Raw genomic sequence first — 6,465 nt, 5'->3', positions numbered from 1 at the left:
CTCTTTTCCCTCCTACATGCACTTTTCCTTTTGCTATAGCAACTCTTTGCTCTCCTACATGAGCTTTTTCCCTCTTTCTTTTCCTTCTCATATAGGATACAACTGCTCTTTCCTCTCCTATAGCTATTGTTTTCCCAACAGGCATGGTCTAGAACACAGTGACACAAGGTGGTAATGCTGTGAGCTCGTGTGTTCTGGAGGCATGGTCAAGAAGAAAGTGACACAAGCTAGTAATATTGTGAGCTCTAGTGTGTTGTAGACACATGGTCAGGAACAAAGTGACCAAAGTGGCCAAAGATGGCAATATTGTGAGCTCTAGTGTGTTCTAGAATATGAAAATGCATTGGATGACTTGAACTTACACTTTGACTAACTAGATAGTCATGGAAGGTTTTGCCAAGGGTCCACATAAGCTTCCCAATAGGAAGGATGTATTTCTTAGACTATGTACCTTCCTTGCCTATCTTCTTTACAAGATCCTATTTTTGGCATAGGAGTGGGAAGTAGTGGAATCTTTGATATAACTGACAATGGACTGTCTGTAAGTTGTGCAGGAATACCTTTTAGTCATGGAAAACGAGATGTATAGTCCTTCAACTTTACTTTGAAAGGGTGAAATAGTAGGCAAGAATCTAGAGAAATGCATATGAAAATATCCATTTTATCCCTCGTGCAACATCAAACAATGTGTTTGACCAGTACAAGCTGTCCATAAATTGTAGGTTGGGCATTTTGGAATTTGCATAGGTTTTCTTCATGACTTGGAGGACATTAAAAGCATTGATGGTTTTATTGTGTGGTTTCGTGTCCAAAGTTTTTCAGGTAATATGTATAAAGTTTTCATGTCTAAAGTTTACAGTTAATGCCTATTTGCCTTGCTTGCTGATAAAGGAGACAATGCCATGATGGTAAGCATCCTATGTATTGATTTATATTTTATGGTCTGTGCTTTGTTAGGTCTACTAATGTAATGGTTGTTGAATTGATGCAGGAGGCATTTGAGATCACTCATTGGTGCACTATATTAGTTGAGTAGGAGGATACGTTGTGGTCTTTCACATCCAATTTTTAGAATGGCCTACTTAACTACTGAAGTGCATCAAAGTATTGGCAGCTTGATCATTGTGATCCACATCACATGCTTCCCCTATTGCATTGTATCCCATTGGGAATGGTGTAAAAAACTTTGTGCTTGGCTACCCTGAGAGGAGAGCCTTAATGGTATTAGTATTAGGATCTTACTTGGGGATTTCAAAAGCCTCTTTTTTCTATGTATTAGAGGTAGCAAAGAGGAGGTATAGGCTATGAAGAGTCTTACAAAAATGTACATTTTATCACATTCTCTTCCTTGCAAGATACCATGTCATAAGCAATAATTTTGATTGAATTTTGAATGTGTTGTTAATTCAATATAAGGTAATGTCGCTTTGAATTGTAGAGTATTGAATACACCACCTCCAAGTTTGTTGTGTAGAGAGGTGAACCTTTTAGATGCAAACTTGTCCCTTTTCCTTCATTTGTACCCAAAGTAATTACAAAATTTTCACCCCCTCAACTTGTGACTGATTTTTGAAGGTCTTCTACATTGAATTTGAACATTTGGGGAAGACCATATTTTTCCAGTCAAATATCATAGAGCTACTCATGCTCTTGATTTTGAACTAAAAAAATTTGCAATTGGAGCTATAGCACAAAAGTTATAGTTATTTTACTATTCTCTTCATATTCCATGCAATTAAGTTCTTTTACTTGTATATATATTTTTGTAAAACTAATTTAGGAAAATATTATGAATATTCCAACTCAAAATAATACTCTCGACCAAGTTTGGTAATTTTGGTGACCATTTTTGGCAAATGTAGGAGGAATTTAGCCATGGCACAGAAGGCAAAGTTGGTTAGGACATCATGGGGTGTCCAAAAATGCACAAACCCGCCACGGCACAAATTTGGCCATTTGGAGCGTGTCCAGATGGCCAAATTCGCACCGTGGTAGGTTTGTGCATTTTCAGACACCCCATGATGTCCTGACCAACTTTGCCTTCTATGCCATGGTCAAATTCCTCCTTTATTTGCCAAAAATGGACATCAAAATGGCCGAAGTTGTCAAACTCCTTCATCTACCTCTTCAAAATCTATATTTCTTTATAGGAAATCATGAAGTGCATCAATCCTTTAGAAGGTGATATAGTAGCAAACCTAAAAATTAAAATAAAAGATACATGGACATAGCCAACCTCCATGACTAAGAAAACATAGAAAATGAAAATTTTAGATTCCTCTTCAAAATATATATTTTCTCATGTAATGCATCAAATTGTTTCAAGGTGATTTAGTGATATGAAATCAAATATTTCATTGACATAGCCAACCTAAAAGGTGGCTCCAAAGGCAAGATAAACAAAGAAAATGAAAATTTACAAGGTGATGTAGTGGAAGATCAAAGTCTTCTAGATTTAATTAAAAATTACATCACATAGCCAACCTACAAGGTTCCTCCAAAGCGCAAGAAATTATATAGAGAATATATTGCCTAAGGGTCTTACTAGAGCTATGCTACAAGGCACATAAGTTGTCATATTGACCAAGTATCATTTGCTAAGTTACTTTGTAAATATTTTCTTTTCCAGGTTTATCTATGTTGAAGTTGATGCATCTATAAGGACACATGGATTTCAATTAGGGAGATGAAGGCATTTGACAATTTGGGCCATGCCAATGTCCATTTTTGACAAATGTTTAAGGAATTCGATTGCGGCACTGAAGATAAAGTTGGTCGAGATGTCATGGGGTGTCCAAAAATGCAAAAACCCACCATGGCATGAATTTGGCCATTTGGAGGGTGTCCAAATGGCCAAATTCATGCCATGGTGGGTTTTGGCATTTTTGGACACCCCATGATGTGCCAACCAACTTTGCCTTCTCTGCCGCGATCAAATTTCTCCTACATTTGCCAAAAATTGACATTAAAATGGCCAAAGTTGTCAAATTTCTTCATCTACCCCTTCAAAATATATATTTCTTCGTAGAAAATCATAAAATGCATCAATTCTTTACAAGGTGATGTAGGAAAATCTCAAATTTTGGTCTTTAAACACTCCATTTAATCAATGTGGTGCCATGGTCAAATCTCTTCTACATATGTATTGGAACGGCCAAACTTGAAAAACAACATTTTATTGACTTGTAAGTTACATCAAAATGTGACATAACGTTTGTGTGCAAGGCTGATATAAAAAAAGATGCAATATTAAAAACAATAGATAATTAAAATAGACATAACAAAAGATTCACCATTTGGCCATAGATACATGATTTTTTTTTGCTTTAGATAGAAGAATATTATTAGAAATAGGTGTTTGTATTTCAAATTGTATTACAAAGAGGCTTCATAGCCTGTTTCTCTTCTTCTTCAACTCTAATATACTAATAATAGGGTCTTTGAATCCTTGACTAAGTCCTTAGAAAGACTGCTATGCTAATTGGAATCTCACATTCAACTCGTAAGTTCTTATAATCTCATGTACAACACATTGGAATGGATCACGTAGGTTGCCTTGGGTCAATACTGTGAATTCTCCATGCCTTCTTGTTCCAAATGGATAGATTCTCCATTCCTGCTTGCTACTACACACATGAAGAAACATCATTTTAGAAATTTAAATTTAAATAGATGTAATGCATCATGTGAATTCTTCTTCTTCAATAAACTTTTGAGCTTCAAGACTTACATTAGCAGCATCACAATCTCCAAGCATCTCGTTTGCATCACTTCCCTTCAAGTCTTGCATCACCTCCAAAACAACTTGCTCATGCATGACTTTGTGTCTTTCGATATGAAGAGTCCATGTCATCCATGCCCACGATTCTCATATCATCCTCCATGAAGGTCCTGAAAGAACAACTAAGGGAACCTTAGCAAAAGCAATGCACCACTGTGGATAATCCAAAGTAAGAAATCACATTGAAACACTATGAAATTAACATTTTATCTCATATTCTCCTCTTTAGAGCACCTACTGAGGTTCAAGATGCTTCTTTTCTTGAAAAAAACAATCATGGATCACATATTGATCCTGCAACCGTATGGTCACATCGTATGGTCACATGGTAACATGGGAGATCTCCACAAATGGTGCCATTATTAGTTGCGGAGTTTATAGAGACTGTGATAGGCCATGATAGAAGGTAGGTGATGTTTGAGGAGGGATGAGAAGCACCGTGAATGATTACAAGGGAGGAGAAGCAAGCAGAGGACTAGGTGTGAGGATGAAGGTAGATGAATACGCATGAGTAGGAGGAGTAGAAGCAACAGGAGCAGGCATGAGCACGAGGCAAGAGGAGCTTGCATGAGTAGGAGGAAGGAGGAGTAGGCAGAGCATGAGGAGGAGTAGGAAAAAGTAGCAAGGGGGGAGGAGGAGGATGCATGTGGGAGGAGGGAGGAGGAGGAAAAAGCAGCAGGGGGAGGAGGAGGATGCATGTGGGAGGAGGGAGGAGGAGGCATGTGGACAAAGGGAGGAGGAGGGGGGAGGGAGGAGGGAGGCAGGGGGAGGGAGGAGGAGGACGAGGAGGAGGAGGAGGGTGAGGAGGAGGAATGGGACATGTAAAAGAGGAGGACGGAGGAGGGAGGCAAGGAGAAGGATGGGGGGAGGAGGAGAGAATTCAAATTCAAAATTCAAAATTTAAAAGTTTGACTTTGGAGGGTGGGGGGAGGGAGGGAGAGGGAATTCAAATTCCAAATTCCAAATTTTGACTTTGGGAAAAGTGACCCCTCCTTGGTGTAAGAGGTGGCCCCCTCCTAGGTGTAAGAGGTGGGATCAACTAGGCTTAACCCACCTAGGTAGGGGGGGTTAGGAGTCCCTTTGACCCCACAGGAGGACTTGCATTAGGCCTAATCCATTTCTTAACCCATTCCTTATGAGGCCCTTTCGAGACCCCAATTCTCCCCTAATGATGCAAAATGCATTGAACATTGAAAAAGACTAGATGATGGAGGAGTTGAAAAGGGAGAATGCAAAAACTAGAGCGGTGATGCAAGACCTACGAGAGAGCTTCAAGGCCAGGAAGGATGGGGCAGAGAGAAGCCAAGATGGAGAAGACAATGAGGTAGCTCTCCAGGACAAGAAGGATACAGAGAGTAGCCATGGTGGAGCAAGTTGCAATAGCCATAGTGGGGGTTGTTTTTTTGAAACACTATTGGAAGTTCAAAGAGTAAGCCACAAGACCCTGCAACAAGATTACAATAGGGTTATGCATGAGCTTGCAGTGGATTTCGAAAGTTTTAAAAAGAAGTCTGTCGTCATGAGAGATTTTCGAACTAGAGTGGAAGTCTTGGAAACAAACCATGTTGATGTTTTTGAGCAATTTAAGCAGCTTTAACAGATGCTGATGGATTCAGATGAAGTTGTTGCATGAAGTGAGTAAACAATAGAGGAGATGGAGAACATCCGCAACCTTGGGATGAGGGAGGAAGGAATCAAGAAACAACTTCATCATGTACGAAGCAAGATGTGTTATTGATGGCCACAAAAGTTAAAATAAGATGCCTACCCTACTATGCAGCAGGGTCCGAAATGCATGGTTTGCTATACCCCCATCATAGATCACTGAATGATCCAATAGCCTGTGTGCTACCACCTTGTGCATGTTTTTTTCTTTGCGGTGTTTGTGCATGGAATATCGGAATGTAGAGAATGTCATTTGACATTGCCTAGGTCATGGACATATCAAATGTGCCTGCCTACTACAGCTATCTACAACAAGAAAGTGCATGCTACAACTCAATTTTCCATTTAAGAAAAAATTACAAAAGACAAGGAGCTCAAATTGAAGAAGGCCAAGCCTAAGCCTGACTGTGAGGAAAAGGAGCCTGAAGGGAGGAACTAGCCCCCTTCAGGAAAGAAGTAAGAAGGGCCAAGCTTGCAAAACCAGGAAGCTCAAATCAAAGAAAGAGGAAGCGACATGAAGGGAGGGGCCGGCCCTTGAAGGAAGGAACCAACCAACCTTCGGGAAAGGAGAAAGGAGTGTCGAGCTTGCAATCAGGGAGCTAAAAAAGGTGACCTGCTCAAAGCAATGTGGAACCATCCCCCTGAAGGAAAGGAGTCTTTGAGATGTAATCTAAAGGAAAGGAGTCTTTGAGATGTAATCTATGTGTAATCTATTGAATTATTAATTTTCTCCAGAGTTTACTTGGGCAATGTGTATTTGTTTTAAGATAAATCATAACACTAGCATGGTGGTTTGCTTCTATCATTACGAGGGTCAACTTTTGCTTGGGCATAGCTAATCGATACACCCAAAAATGGCTACACTTGAAAGCTAACTACCATGAGCATGGTGGCTTTCTTCTATTATTATGAGGATATTAACTTAACTACCACTAGCATGGTGGTTGGTTTCACACTAGGAATATAATTGCCACTAGCGTGGTGGTTTGCTTCTATTATTATTATTACAAGACAAGATG

Source organism: Dipteris shenzhenensis, chromosome 14, assembly GCF_047967505.1.
Source record: "Dipteris shenzhenensis isolate YYH24624 ecotype China chromosome 14, Dip_SZ_1.0, whole genome shotgun sequence".
NCBI classification, from domain to species: Eukaryota; Viridiplantae; Streptophyta; class Polypodiopsida; order Gleicheniales; family Dipteridaceae; genus Dipteris; species Dipteris shenzhenensis.
Note: the sequence above shows the minus strand (reverse complement) of the source record.